Source organism: Panthera leo, chromosome B4 (genome assembly GCF_018350215.1).
Source record: "Panthera leo isolate Ple1 chromosome B4, P.leo_Ple1_pat1.1, whole genome shotgun sequence".
Lineage (NCBI taxonomy): Eukaryota > Metazoa > Chordata > Mammalia > Carnivora > Felidae > Panthera > Panthera leo.
In genome coordinates this window covers 58,870,125-58,886,739 of record NC_056685.1, presented here as the reverse complement: position 1 = coordinate 58,886,739, position 16,615 = coordinate 58,870,125, and the positions used below count along the sequence as shown (strand labels likewise).

General features: G+C 35.9%; 1 protein-coding gene across 11 annotated transcripts in view; it reads left to right on the top strand.

Moving 5' to 3' along the window:
- Positions 1 to 16,615, top strand: part of LMNTD1 (lamin tail domain containing 1) — a 511,366-nt gene that overhangs the window by 61,344 nt on the left and 433,407 nt on the right. For 9 of the 11 annotated variants that reach the window (XM_042946102.1, XM_042946101.1, XM_042946104.1 and 6 more), the window contains one exon: positions 5,472 to 5,622. The exons of the other annotated variants lie outside the window; for them this stretch is intronic. The gene's annotated coding sequence lies outside the window, so the exon portion shown is untranslated. The remainder of the gene's footprint in view (positions 1 to 5,471; positions 5,623 to 16,615) is intronic. 11 annotated transcript variants of the gene reach the window in all.

Genomic DNA, 16,615 nt, shown 5'->3' with positions numbered 1-16,615 from the left:
AACATATTGTATAATATTGTTTTCAGGAGTAGAATTTAGTGATTCATCACTTACATATAACACCCAGTGTTCAACACAAGTGTCCTCCGTAATGCCCATCACCCATTTAGCCCATTCCCCCCACCTAACTCCCCTCCAGCAACCCTCAATTTGTTCTCTATCATAAAGAGTCTCTTATGGTTTGTTTCCCTCTCTCTTTATTCCCCCTTCCCATATGTTCATCTGTTTTGTTTCTTAAATTCCACATAAGACTGAAATTATATGGTATTTTTCTTCCCTGCCTGACTTATTTTGCCTAGCATAATGCACTCTAGCTCCATCTAATTCATTGAAAATGGCAAGATTTCATTTCTTTTGATGGCCAAATAATATTCCATTGTGTATGTATACTATATCTTCTTTATGCATTCATCAGTCGGTAGACATTTGGGCTCTTTCTGTACTTTGGTATTGTTAATGCTGCTACAAGCATTGAGGTACATGTACCCATTCAAATCTGTATATTTGTATCCTTTAGGTAAATACCTAGTAGTGCAATCGCTGGATCTAAGGTAGTTATATTTTTAACTTTTTGAGGAAACTCCATACTGTTTTCCAGAGTGACTGCACCAGTTTGCATTCCCACTAACAATTTTTCTGCATCATCACTAACACTTGTTGTTAATTTTAGCTATTGTGCCAGGTATGAAGTGGTATCTCATTGTGGTTTTGATTTGTATTTCTCTGAGTGTAGGGATTTTTTTTAAACCAATGTCCCTCTGACATTGGGTCCCCATTTTGTGTTCATTTCCTTTCTACCTTATTGAATGAATTATCAACACCACGTTAAGTTCCACCCTTTTATTTCCCATTCACCTTGCCAACTCAGGGCAATAAGGCTCCTACCCTCTTCACTTCCAAGAGGTGCTCTTGGCAAAGTCACCAATGGCTCACATATTGCCAAACCCCAATAGCACTTTCCAGCACTAAAATTATCTGATTTATCCTATGCCTTTGGCACTGGGGACTATTCTTTTCATTGCAAAGCTCTTGTAAGGTTCTTGCTGTCTCTCTCTCACTGATACTGGGCACTTCCCCTGTCTCCAGCCCTTTGTAAACTCTTCTCTGCTTACCCTTCCATAAGATTTGGTACTCAGTCTCCTGTTCTTATTTTCAACACTCAATGTAGAAAACTTCCATAATATCATATTAACCCTATGGTTTTAATTACTACTCACATTCTGATAAGTCACTAAACTATATCTAGCCCTCACCCTCATCTGCACTTCAGGTTCAAATATCCAACTGCCCAGCCAGTTCCTCCACAACTAATTCACATGTCTTCAGCATGTCACTGCACCCTGAATCCTCCACCAAAGCGAGAAATCTTTTGAGGCACAAATTCTATACTTTCTTTTTCCTTATTTTAAACCCTTGGATGGTTTCCTGTCCTTCAAGATTAAGCTTTAGCATGGCATAGTAGGCTCACTGTGACCTGGCCCCTATCTCCACCTCCATTTCACCTCCTGCCACTCCCTGCCTTGCACTTTTATGCTCTAGTAATCTTGGACTGCTTGTGGTTCCACTTCACTTCTTTGTTTTGTTAGTGGTAGCTCTCTGCCGAGAATGCAGTTTAACCTTGATAATCCTAATCATCACCCAAATTGCTCTCAGTATTACATCCTTCAGGATGTTTTCTCCAACTTTCCAGGCTTGGTGGTTAGGAGCTCCAGTTCTAAAGTTATTCTATTGGGGTTTAAACCCTCTTCCAAACCATATTAGCAGAATGACCTTGGAACAATTACTAAACCCCCCTAATCATGAGTCCTCCCAACTGAAAAATGGGGATAAAAATAGAATGTAATTTACAAGGTTGTTAGAGAATTAAATGAAATTCACAGAGCCTGGCACATGGTAAAAATTCAATAAATATTTTATAACATGACGATCATTCTTCTGAACTATGCCATATCCATTTCTGTATCACCAGAGCTAAGAAATACTTGGCATATTGTAGGTACTCAACACCTAGTTATTAGATTGAAACAAACTGAATGAATTAATGAATAAATAAACTAGAGGATATTTATGTATGGTCCATATTAAGAGTGTACAAAAGGGGATGTCTGGGTGGCTCAGTTGGTTAAGCATCCAACTTTGTCTCAGGTCATGATCTTGTAGTTCGTGAGTTCGAGCCCCTCATCTAGCTCTGTGCTGACAGCTCAGAGCCTGGATCCTGCTGCAGATTCTGTGTCCTCTTTCTATCTGCCCTCCCCCACTCACATTCTCTCTCTCTCTCAAAAATAAACAAACATTAAAAAGAAAAAAAGAATGTACAAATGAACCAAACAGAAGAGTCTCAGTTAAATGATTTATTCTGGTAAGTGCCAACTGCTCTTTTAGAAAGAGGTTGGTATATTTAACGTGCTGGCCCCTGTGGAGCATTGCTCAGCTCCACCCTTCTGGATGGAAGCACTAACTCCTCCAGCTGTTGGGAGTATGATGGCAGACTTCTTACAGCTGAGTATCCCTTCTCTGGTGACAGTGCTGGGCTGAAAAGAGCCATTTTTCCCAATGTACTGCCCCAGCCTGCATCTAAAGCCTAGTCTACTCAGGAGACTAATGTCTAACCTTGCTCTAACTTGGGACAATTTTACACGGCCATTCTAGTTGCAGAGGTCACCATAAGATTGAATGAGCCTCTGTTGGAACTCCCATGCAGCCCAATTGCTTTCTCTGTGCAATCTGACTTCCTTCACATTTGTATAGATGTTGACCCCCATGAACACATCCTGTAACATCCTGTGTGCAAACTTCTGTTTTAGAATCTATTTCCTGGAAAATCCTACCTGCAACATTTCACAAAGGATGAGAGTCCAGTGAATTACATTTTAGATATAGTTTATATGAGATGTATATGAAATGACCAGGGCTATGGCTGGCATCAAAACAGAAGACGTGATGATTATTTTTGAGAGGTGACAGGATTTAGGAGGGAGTGTCAAAATAGAAGCCACTGCTTACAGCAGCTTAATCTCTGGCTCACCCTATAACCGGAATATTATGGACTGTGAGTCCTTTAGACTCTGTGTCCACATATGTGTATTTTCTATCACTTGTATCCTACAGGAAATGCAAACATGGAAAGTGAAAGAAATCCCTGAGGCAGCCTGCCTATATCAAGCTCTTGGGGAAATTGGTAAATTCTGTATTGTGATTATGTATACCCTGGCAGGCAGTGATTAAGTTTAATGCTGGGCTGCATTTTTATTAATAAAAAAGGGCAGTAACATTAGAAACAATATACTGCCTGCCCATATTACGTTAGAATTTCACTTTAAAATAATTTGTTCTAGAGAAAATAGCCACTAAATAACTAAAGTTGAGAAGTCTTAGTTATTAAACTTGTCACAAGGGTTTAGCTCAGCACAAATTAATTCTTAGTATGGATGGCCAGGATAGGTTTGTTTTTGTTTTTTAACTCCAGGATATATGATAGTTTCTATTTATGAATTTCAAAGGAAAGAGATATACATTTTACTGCATAAAATACATGCACAGAAAAAAATAATACTGAATTCTACAAATTAAAAAGTGGAGGTCCTCCACCATTTCTCACTCCACAATGTCATTTCCCAGAAGTAGTCACCACGAAGAATTTGGTGTACATCTGGGAGAATATATCTCATATGTATTTATATTTATAATAAAACTATGAAAATAATACAAAAAACTGGATAGTGAATCTGTTAATTTTTTAAGCTAATGTATGTATATATAGATATGAAAACCTCTATTCTCTCATTCATCCTCCTGTTCAGTTGAATCTCCTGTGTACATAACACAGGAACCTCAGTTATTGCTAGAATATTGACAGTTTTCTTTTTCCTTCTTTCCCAAAACAACTTTCTGTGAAAACACCAGTGGGACTGTGTGTTTCTTTGGAAGTTCAGCTTCTGAAAATGGTGATATCTCATCATATTGCAACCTTGATGGAAGGACTTCTTATTTTCCCCTTTGTATGTTTTTAATCCCATATTCACGTTGCAACTAGATTTGCTGCTTTCATTAGTTCATATCACTTTTAATTTAATAACAACAGAGAATTAAACAGTTTCTGCTTCTTAGGACATTGCTAGTATTTCTCTTTCAATTTGTTTGTACTTGTCTCAACTTGTGCTCTCTTGGGTCCCAATACCAACTACATTTCCTATGTAAATGACAGCAAAAGGCCTCAGTCATTACTGCAGAAATGATTAAGAAAGAACTCCACATTTTGAGGCTTGTAAACCATAAAAAATACTACCATAGGAAATGATTCCCATTTCCTTGGAGAATTCAACAACATAGAAAGTTTGAACATAAAAGATTAGAAATCATCCTATCTCATTTTACTGAAGATGAATTTTTAACAGCACAGCAGAGTAATCTAATCTGCAAACATAAAATATGTCAGTACTATGAGTAGCTCTGATTCAAATGCATTTAGAGGCAAGAACCTAGACAGATAAATCTGCATAAACAGATTTGATGATTTTGAGGACAATACCTGGATGCAGTCCTTTGCATTAAGAAAGCAAATATTATTGCTGCTTTTGAATATTGCAAGCAAACTGGACAGGAATGAGCCAATCTTAAATCATGCCACTTATGTGAAGAAATTTTTTTAAAGGGTAGGCAGTAGCTGGAATTTTTTATTTAAGAGTTATCAATTTCGATGTTCAGGTTTGAATCAAGAAATATGGTCTTTAATTATAGACAGCTACTGTTTTTCTTATAATAAACAAGGGGCTCATTTCCTTGTCATAAGAAAGAGAAATAAATACCAAATTGTTATATATGCAGCATGGGCTATAAATAGAATATTTTTCTAGTGCCATTAGATCATTTGTAAGTTTTGAAATCCTTGCTTTAGAATTACCATTGTCATTAAAACCTTACTTCTCAGGAGTGCTGAAATGCATGTGCTTCTTATCTGTACTGGAGTAAATGCTGTCATGCAAACCAACAACTCAAGGATACAACAATGATAGGAAGTTAAATGTAAAATAAAACTGTGAAAAACATCAACATAATGAAAGCTTAATGTACAATATGGTAGAACTCTTTTAAAGGGAAAAATAAAAAGCTGTGATGAGTCAGAAAATTAGTGTCTCTAAGAGAGTAGAATTGATAAACAATCATGAAAACAATTTTTCACATCATGCATCCTACAGACCTGGAACTTTTATCTTAAAATGGTCATCCTTCTTAGAACAAAGATGGTAGTCAGGAAGATAAGTAGTGATCGGCACAATAGACCATAGATTTTATAATTACCACCATGCTTTTGTAAGCATATGTCATCTGAATATTTTAAAATCTATTATAATAAACATACTTGAGCCAGTCAAGCACAAACTTTCATACAATACACCCTTGCCTGTTATTTACTCATATAACTAATGCAGTAGACCATGCCCAGTTAAATGGAGAACATTCCCTTGTAACAGCACAGCTGCTGCCTGGGACAACCCACAACAAACCTGGCTGTAGCTGCCCCAGGAGTCCAAGCCTGAAAGAATGGTGATTTTACCTTGATATTCTGCTGAAACTTCCTGGAACCTACGAGGTTAAAATCTCAGAACATCTAGAAAGAAAACAGTAAGTACTGTTAAAACAATGCTGGAGAGGAGCTAATAAATTCTTCGGATTAACACCAAAGCCTGATGCAAATGAATTTAATCCCTTGATATTCAGGGAGAAATTAAAGCTAATGAATTAAATACGCAGGTCTTCTTTTGTTGCAATTCTCTTTTGCAAATATTGCAATAATCTTGCATTGTCAACATTATTGGAGAGCTACTTTCTAGCTATTTTGAACATATTTCCCTACCGAGCATCTGTTATGCTTAGCATTTTAAGTGCATTGATTAGTTCTCAAAATCCTGAACTTTTTCTTTCATAAAATTTTTATTTTAGGAAATAGACAAAAACATCTTGCATATATGTAAATGTCACTACCGATGTCTTTTAAAATAAACAATAAACTTAATTTTGCCATAGCTTATTTAAAGTTTTTTTCCTGCTGTCTTAAAAAAGACATACTAACCATAGATTTTATAAGAAAGCAAAAAAGACTAGGAATTTTCAGACTTTTTCTCCAATATCAAAGTATTAGTAAGATGATAAGAAATAGGTTCTTATACTAAATATATCTGTTATTTTTATAGCCAAATGTTTCAACAAGATATTTCAAATCCTGAAATCATTCCCACTTATATGAAGTCAAAATATATATGTCTTAGGTCATTAATTCATTAATACTTTGGTGGATTATATTTAAGTAATTTGATGCATTACACTTACCATTGGTAGTAAGCAAAGGATTCAGAAAAGGACAAGCTAGTTGTTGTGAAGGGTTGTCCTGATGCAATATGGATTTATACTTAGGCTAGAGCCCTGCCTTTTAACTAGGGAGGGGGCATATTTTTGGTTTTGTAATGTAGCTTGAGGTGAAGGCAGACCATGTCCCTTTTCCACCACCACGTTTTAATTTATTTTATTTTTATTTTTTATTTTTGGGAGAGAGAGAGAGCAGGGGAGGGTAGAGAGAGAGGGAAACAGAGGATCTGAAGCAGGCTCTGTGCAGACAGCAGAGAGCCTGATGTGGGGCTCCAACTCATGAACCGTGAGATCATGACCTGAGCCAAAGTTAGGTGTTTAACCAAGTGAGCCACCCGGCGCCCCTCTACCACCAAATTTTTAAAGAATTAGTATTTTAATGACAGCAGTTGTAGGACTGATTGAATTGTCAGGTTAAATTTCTTAATCTAGGTTCACAGGGACCAGCGATTATATTATTCAGAAAAGTCAGTGGGAAGCTGTAAGAAAAGATTTTTCCCTAGAGTGTGTAAATACTGTACCCAATAAAATATTCAAAGATATTTTAGCCAAGTTTCATTAGATACAGAATTCCTTAATTGGAATGCATGGTGCGGTGAGTGTTTAGTCTACCTACCGCATTGTGGATGGATGGGTTCATTTGGGTTTGTAAGAATTATCTGGAAGCCTCAATATATCAATACTAGCCTCTAGGTGAGAAACTACATTGCCTGGAATTATTTTATGTGCATCAGTGAGAACCGTATAAGGAAGCCTTTAAAAACCTAGGATGCTAACAATGGTTTCTTCTCCTCCCCACTCTTCTTTTTTCTTTTCCTTTCTTCTTCAGTTTTTAAAAGCATAAATCCTTCCCCAGGGCAATCAAGGGAATGGTAAGCAGTCTCCACCATTTGTAAACTTTTAAGTGCTTGGGGATGTTCTAAAAGGCCTGGTGTCAGAGTGCTCTGTGTGCTTTCCAAAAGATGAATTTCTCACCACACACTTTATGCGAGATGGTCCTGAACAATAGAATGATGACATCCTTCCCACCTCCTGCACCAGTGTGACACATTGTCTCACCTGGTTAACTAAAGACTAGAAAACACTTCCTTTAGAGCTGATAATTCAGTGCCCTAATCAGGGGGTTTTCCCAGGAGACAGAGTACTCAGGCAATGCTGAGTCTATTCACATGGCCTATATTCTCTGGCATTATTCAGTACAATCCTCAAGTGCTTAGTGTTAAAGAATTGGGCTGCTTTTCTTTTCAGTTACTTATATCAAGAATCATTTGACTAATCCAATATGGTTTGGGGAATAAAACTAGATTTAGAGAAATATCAAACCTCTATAGAATGTTTTATTAAATTCTTACCTCTCCTGGAAGGACTTAAGTCTTAATGAGTCATATTCTAAAAAGGAGAATAGCATTTAAAAAGGAAGCAGGAAACCAATTTTCCCAGTTTAAGAATACAAATGAAAAGGATTATTTTTTTTTCTTTGAGTGAGAAGTAAGGGCATTAGAGTTAATAAAATCAGTTTAGTTTATTTCAGTTCTTATCAGTTCAACAAATATTTACTGAGCATTCACAGGTACTAGCATCAAATGAGGTGCTGGGGATACCAAGATGAAGAAGATACTGTCTCTTTATTCAAGTAACTCTGGGTCTTACGGGTGAGACAGACACACAGATGGACACTTCCGCAAATATGGTAAGGGCTGATTGAGTAGTTCTCAGGGTGCTCTGGAAACCCACAAGAAGGAATCTGAATTTAACCTAGGAATGGATGCTGTCAAATGGGGATAATGCCTGCACTGTGTTTATGGTATGAAAAGGAGGTTTCAGGCTAAAAAAAGTCTGAGGTGAGAAAGGGGAAAAGAAGAACTCTGGTTGGGGAGACTAGCAGGCAATTCAAGCAGAAGGGACAAGGTGAGAAAGATGGGAAGATACAGAATAGGATGTGCTAATTGGAGAACTATGATCAGCTGTGGACCATGAGTAACTACTATGAGGAGAAGGATGGTAGAGGGACAGATCCGCTCAGAGTACTGAGGGCTAAGGCACTTGGACTTCAGTCTATAGGTATTGGAGAGAAATAGAGAGGGGCTGAATGTTACAGACTGTGAAGGGTTTGAGATTTTAATCACTTTGCAAGCTAACAAGTTAGGCTGTTAGAGTTTCATAAATGCTTGGACACAAGACTCCTGGGTCAGAGACAAAGGATTTTGTTACTCATGACAGGGTGAGGTTCAAATTCATATGGTTTTCCTTCCATGGGGGCAACAGGAAGATGGGCCCAGGTGGATATTGTGCAACAGTGGTTTTGCATCACAGCCAAGAGACCCAAAGCTCAGAATTCCCCAATATTTTATAAGGAAGATGTATGCAAACTTGCCCAATCTTTCCCTGGGGGAAGAGATTATTTTTATTATACTGTGTACAGCAAAAAAATCTGTTCTCTCCTAGAGGGAGACACTATATTTTCTAAGGATGTTTGCCATACAAATATTCTTGAAAAGATAATCTGGAATAAAAGCTTTCAATGCCTCTGCTCACAAGATGTGCAAGAATGTTAGAGACCTGTGAAGAGTTTTCCACAACAGTATAACAATGAAATGTGTGTTTTAGATGTATCATTCTGGTAGTAGGTGAGTGATGGGGGTTGGGAGGTTGTTGCAATCATCCATGTGAGAGCCTAAGTTTGAGAGGTGGTAGGAATGAATTTGAGAAATATACAGGAAGAAAAAATAGGTAGCTTTTGCCTTCTGAGAGAGGGAATGATCTAAGATAGGAGCCAGCAAACTTCTTTAAATAAAGGGCCAAATAGCAAATATTTTAGGCTTTGTGGGCCATATGGCCTCTGCCTTACTCCACTGTGCCATTGTAGTAGAAGGGCAGCCATCAACACATATAAATGAATGGGTGTTGCTGTGTTCCAATAAAACTTTAGTTATGAAAATATGTACATGGAATGTAGTTTTCTGACACCAGGTCTAGAATAAAACTCTAGGTTTTTGTTTTCTTATGACTAAACAGACGGAAATGCTAATAATTGAGAGAAAAGATTTAGCCAATTTTGTTAGTGTGAGTTAGAGAGTGAGGAGATGTGGTTTTGAAGTTTTGAATTTAGGAAAGTAAGAAGTATCCAGGTATATATGTTATTAAGCAGATGGATATAGGAATTTGAAGTTTAAGACAAGGTCAGTGTTAGAATGATTTAGAAGTTCTAAGCATATAGGTGGAAGTTAAAACCATGGAAGTGAACATCATCATTCAGTGAGAACATGAAGAGTAAGTAAAGAAATGGACCAAAAACAAAACCCTAGGGATCACCAATATTTAGGGGTCAGGCTTAAATTAGGAGGTACTCCAAAATTTCTTAAGATGTGACATCTTATTGGTGTGTACTTGTGTGTATGTGTGTGTGCATGTGTGTGTGTGTGTGTGTGTAAAGAAGGAATTAGAGAATGCATTTCAATGATAAAACAATCCTCCCCAAGACCTTCAATTCTGAAAACACCCCCAAACTGTGTCAGTCATCTATTCTTCATCAGAATAATAAAAAACTTCTAAGAAATTTCAGAGGCACACTTATACTTTTCTCTTTTCAATTTGTGATTTTGAGAGTAAAGTTAAAACTGAGAAGGACCTTGATGAGTCATAGTGAAATCCAAGTTACTTCCATTAGAATACAGTTTTTCATTTCATCCAGTAAAGGCATACAGGTAGGTTTGTTCCAGTTTTCTCTTCTGAATAGAAGTACAACTGCAGTTATTAGTTATTCATTTATTTGGGCAGTCACTTAGCAAATATTTAATCAGTATCTACAATGTGCATAGTGAGGCACTGAGGAGGATAGAAACATGAACAAGACACAACCTGCCTGGGTTTAAACACAATAGCGACATCAAGTAGAATGTGATCAGTGGCTCAAGAAATGGCCACTAAAACCATAGCAACGTTATTGGTGTGTTTTCTCTGCTACTCTTTGTAATGTGTAGAAACTTCCAGAAAAAAACATGAATCCATACTTTTAAGTCATAGTGATCTATGGGTGCAGGAAGGGGAAACTGTAAATAAAACCACATGCTTGCACATTCTCTTCAGAAGAGTTTAGAGGGATGAAATTCATTCAATACTATTGCAATCTATTTGAGCTGTAAGAATAGTTTTCTTTGGTAGCTTGTTAAATATACTCACATTACAAGGGTAGAAAATACCTAATTAAAAAAAAAATTAAAAATCATGTGGTGAGATAATGATTGTGTTTACACACACACAGTGAGTTTGACTTTGGTTCAAACAACTATTTTTTAATCTATATGACAACAATTTAAAATTTTTAAACATATTTTTAAATTAAAAAATCTTTTGAAGTAGTTTAGGGTTATGTAAAATTCAAACAAACAAAAAGAAAGCATTTTTTTTTCTTGCTTTAGCTCCAAAATGGAAGACTCTAATATTTAGTGGATAGGGTAAGTTATATTGGCACAGGAGTTTCCTATTGCATAATCATTGAAGAACAAGTCAAACCAATAATCAATTTCTTTATGTTACAGGCATATATCTATATTTGAATCCTGAACGAATTCATGTATTTTCGTTCTTGAATTACAACTGTTTGGATCAGATATAATGTCTTGTTTATACCAATGAAATTTGTTTGCTTTGAGTATATTCTTTGGTGGTTTGTTGTGAACTCTATGGAGAATCCTGTAGTTTTTAATCCTCAATTTTTATTTTAATTCAAATAATTGAAGAAGCCCTTAGATTATTAAAAGCTATTACATGTTCAGTAGGAGGGTCTTTGATTAATTCTTTTGAACATTCATTATGGAAATAGTGTTAAATCACCGCTGAGTTTAGGCACTATATTTTACACAGCATTTGCATCTGTAAATAATCGTGATTGTGAAAAATGCCTGTTTGTGTTCATGAAAGTAAATTTCCTTGATCCACTAGTTAGATAACATATCTGACAAGGCCTTTGGTGAGTGAGTTCTTTCAAGGATCAAGAGATGTTGGCTTGATGGGCTAGCCACTCACTGCCACCCGTCTCCATTATTTTGAAAGCCTACTTGGAAAATGAAGGCTAACTTCATAGCAGCAATAACCTGGTCCAGTATGATCAGAATCTTATATTTCTTGCCAACTCACATCTATTCCTTAAAGAAGAGGGTAAATTTGTGTCATCTTGAGTGGATCAGAATAAAAGAGGATTGTAAGTGAATAAAGATGTATTTGGAAGTTTCTCCCATCAGTTTTAGTACAAAGCTTAATGAACAGTATTACCTATACTCAGTTCTCACGTATATATGATCCTAATGTTGCCTCACAAGTGCTTTATATGTTGTAGTTTCTGCCCTTCCTCAGATCTTCTGTAGAAAGTATCATCTGAGTAAGTGCAAGTGCATCTTCATTATAACTCTAAGTTTGTTGCTGGAGTTAATTTTGCCTTCATTAGGCTGTGAGTTTGTCTGGGGAGGGACTGCTTCTACTGCTTCCTTTACAACTCTCCTGATAGCAAGACAGGTGCCTATGACTGGGACTTAGTAGGCATTACTGCTTGTTTGCCATCAAAATGTTAAGGTTTGTTATTAAGAAGCAAAGAGCCGAGATTTAAGGTTAGTTGGAAGCACAGGTTGAGGCCAAACGATAGAAGGGCTTATCTGCTAGGCATATTTGGACTTTATGATTTTTGGGGGGCAAGAGAGAGATGTAATAGTAGCTGTGCTAGAGGTGGCCTAAGCACTTGGGAGGCAGAGAGTGGGTAGTGGAGGTTAGGGGGTTGGACCAGGCAGTACGCAACTGTTGAAGTTTAGGCAAGAAGAATCAAAAGCCCTAAGTACAGATGACAAATATCACAGTGAAGGAAAACACTAATTGATGAAGTCTGAAGGAAGAGGTTAGATTCAGAGTGGGGAGACAATAATTGAGCAAAAAGAGAAAAAGAACGTTTTAGTTTTCTAGAAACATTAATGGAATTTCAGTTACTGAAATATTTTTGACAAAAAGTTCATGTCTTTCTCAAAAAAGTGAATAAGTTCATTTTTCACTCCCTCCCTTCCCTCCCCACCTTCCTCCTTTCCCTCCTTCTTCTTTCCTTCCCTCCCCCTTCCTTCTTGCCTGCCTGCCTGCCCTCTTTCCCTCTCCTCTTTCTCCTCTTTCTTCTTCAACAAACACTGTCAACAAATCCTAAAGTTTATTACCTCTGGTTTCATTTATTTCACATTTCCCCTTTCCCTGGTGTCTTAGTTTGAATTTATTGATTTGAAATTGTCTTCTTTTGGACTATTCCTTCTGCAAAATACATTATGGAACTTAAAATTAGTGACCCAGAATTGTTTAAGAATTTCTTCCCTAGAGGTTTATTTTTTCCCCTAAGATAAATATGCAGAATTTTACTAGATTTTTGAAGAGTTCATTTTGTTCCATGATTTCTCTGCACTTCCACCCCAGAGGTCAGGAAATGCTCTCAGGTTCTTCTGAGATAATGCCTCCTAAATAATGTGTAAGTCTCTATAAATGTGACCTGGAAAGGTATTGCTGGAGACAATTATGTGTTGCCTGCTTTCATTAGCATGGCCTGCCTACTCTTGTCAGACCCTTCTTCCCTGTTCTCTGTGTGTGTACATGTGTGTATGGTTTGATGAAAGTGGGGTCCAGGGATCCAAGAGGTAGGAGGCAAGTGAGGTGTCATTTATCAAAGTATTAGCACAGTGGGCAAAAGCACAGTGGGCAAAAGGACAGTGGTGCTAGAATCTAAATTGAGTCACCAGGCCAAAGTCTTCATAAAGAGAAAGAGTTTGATAAGAAGCAAAAAACAGACAAATGAACAAAAAAAACCAGGGCTACCTGGGTTGCTCAATCCTGCTTAGAATTCTCTCTCTCCACCTCTCTCTGCCCCTCCCCCACTCATGCTTTTTCTCTCTCTCTCAAAATAAATTTACAAACTTTAAAAAAAGAAACAAGTGGGGGAAGGTGACATCAAGAGAGCAGAGCTTGAGGGGTTCTGGAACTGTAATGCAGATATTGAAGTCACTCTTTAGAAGGCACTAGTATCACTCAGCAAGGTGGCTAAGTTTACTTAAGGGATTGAAATGGGGTGGAATTACCTTTTCTGGTCCAAAATCGCCAAAGCTATGAAACTTAGGAAAAGCATCTCTCCAAAATACCTCATTTTTTTATTTGGAGAAAAGGGAGAGACAGGACTCCTTGTTTTATAGTCATTATAACTCACCAACTTACTTAAATCTTTAATCAACTTAATTCCAGAAAGGAGAGAATTGATTGAGCTGTATGATTTTCAGAGACAACATGTTCTTGGTAAATTGAAGATATACAGCTTTGTAGTGTAAATCTCAGTCTCTGGAATCAAGCAAACCTCGCTTTGAATCTTTGTTATTTATAAACTTTGTGAACTTGGACAAATTTCATAAACTCTGCAGGCCTCTATTTCATTATCTGTAAAAAGAAGGTAATAATAATAATACTGATCTCTTAGGATTTGGGAGATAATTTAATGAAATTATAAAGTGCCTGGAGTCATGTGAGACATAGAGTAAATGCTCAATAATGTTAGTTATTGTTACCATTATGATTACTTTCAATATAAATTTTTATTTTCTGATTACTTTGATACCTAATTACCTCAATTATATCTTTAGTATAAAGAATGGAATTGGATAAAAGATCATCTATATTCCCAAATAATTTCTTTTATTTCAATCTAACACTGGGTACAAATTGTTCAAATGAAAATAGTTGGAATTAAATACAATAGAGTAAATATTTTCTAAGTGGACCATTGTTGGATCTATTTCCGTACTCAAATGTCATGGAGATGGAAATGTTATTCTTAAACACATGTATTCAGTCCTATGTCTAAAATTTCAATATACTAGAGTCAGCTGTCTAATAAGTTAGCAACATTTTTTATTATTCACTAAATACAAATTACCTTAGCAGGTACTGTGTGAGAAATGAGAAAGAAATGCAAAATTGAGTTTTGGTCACAGAGCTCCTATTGCCAAGTTAAGGAAACAGAAGATAAATACACAGAAAAATAGAAGAAAATGTGTAAATGAATACTTTAATAGACAAATAAGTGAAAATAAGAAATTTAGAAAATAGGCACTGTATCCTTTACATATAGTTGGACATATATGGATAAATAATTTTACTTTCAGCTTTTTTCTTAATGTTAGCACATAATAATTTACCCATATCATTAAAATTTTTGTTCTTAATTGTTATTGACAGTTTAAACAACTTTGTTGAGATGTAGTTGACATACCACACAATTTGCCCATTTAAAGTAGATAATACAGTGTTTTTTAGTATATTCACAGTTGGAAAACCACCACCACAATAAATTTTAGGACATTTTCATCACCCCCAAAAGAAACTTCATACCCATAAGCAACCAGTCCATTCCTCCTATTTCTCCCCAACCCTTCTTCAGCTTTCCAGCCCTGGGAAACCATTAATCTACTTTCTGTTTCTTTAGATTTGCCTCTTCTGGATATTTAATATAAATGGAATTATAAAATGTGGGGCCTTTTATGACTGATTTCTTTTACTTACATGTTTTCAAAGCTCATTTATGTGTGGCATGTATCTGTACTTCATTTCTCTTAATTGTCAAATAATATTCCATTGTATGGAAATACTGTGCTTTATTTATTCATATATCAGTTCATGGGTATTTGGACTGTTTGTACTTTTTGGCTGTTATGACTATTGCTGCTTTGAACATTTGTGTGTAAGTTTTTGTGGAGATGTATGTTTTCATTTCTCTTGGGTATATACCTCAGAGTGAAATTGCTGGATCATATGGTAACTATATATTTAACATTGTGAGGAGCTGCCAAACTCTTTTTCTAATTGACTGCATACCATTTTACATACTCTCCAACAATGTATGACGGTTCCAGTTTCTCTACATCCTTGCCAGTATTTGTTATTTTCTGTTCTTTAAAAAATTAATAAAATCATTCTGGGGAACTGGTTTTGATTTGCATTTCACTAAATACCAGTGATGTTGAACATTTTTTAATGTACTTATTGGCTCTTTGTATATCTTCTTTGAAGAAATATTTATTTGAATTCTTCACTTATTTTTTAATTGTGTTATTTATCTTATACTTTATCATACACACACACATAGATATGTGTATATGGATATATATATATATATATATATATATATATCCATATACACATGGATATATATATATATATATATATATCCATACACACACACACACACATTTACATGTACATATGTGTATTCTGGATACAAGTTCTTTATTAGATATGTGATATGCTAATAGGTTCTCCAATTCTATAGATTGTCTTTTCACTTTCCTGATGGTATTATTCACAGCATAAAAGTTTTTAATTTTGATGAATTCCTATTTATTTATTTATTTATTTTCTTTGATCAGTTGTGCTTTTGGTGTCATATCTTAAAAGCCTTTGCTTAACCAAAGGTCACAAATATTTACTCCTGTGTTTTCTTCTAAGAGTTATATAGTTTTAGTTCTTACATTAAGGTCTGTGATCCACTGTGGGTTAATTTCTGTATATAGTGTAGGGAAGAGGTGCAACTTCTTTTTTTTTTTTTTTTTTTGCATGTGATATCTGGTTGTTTGGTACCATTTGTTGAAAAGACTACTCTTCCCCTCCATTGAATTGTTTTGGCTAGCTTTTCAAAAAGCAATTGAGTATCATTTCTGTTTCATTGATCTATACACCTAGCTTTGTCAGTACCAACCGTCTTGATTAAGGTAGCTTTGTAGTATGTTTTGAAATGAGGAAGTATGAATCCTCCAAGAACTTTGTTCTTTTTCAAGATTGTTTTGGCAGTTCTGGGTCCCTTGCATTTCCATATGAACTTTAAAATCAGTTTGTTAATTTCTGCAAAGAAAAAAATTCACCTAGGATTTTAATGGGAACTGCATTGAATTTATATATCTGTAAATACTTTTATTTCTTCCTCTTCAGTTTGGATTCCTTTATTTATTTATTTTTTCCTTCTTGACTAAGTGCCCTGTCTAGAATTTCCAGCACAATACTAAATAGAAGTGATGAGAGTGAATATTCTTCTCTTGTTCCTGATTTTAGGGGGAAAGCATTGTCTTGCACATTTAAGTAAGATTTTGGTTGTGGGTTTTTCTTAGATTAGTTTGAGGAAGTTCCCTTCTGTTCCTAGTTTGTTGCTTAAAAAAAAAAAAAAAAAGGTATGTCGGGCTCTGTGCTGACAGCTCAG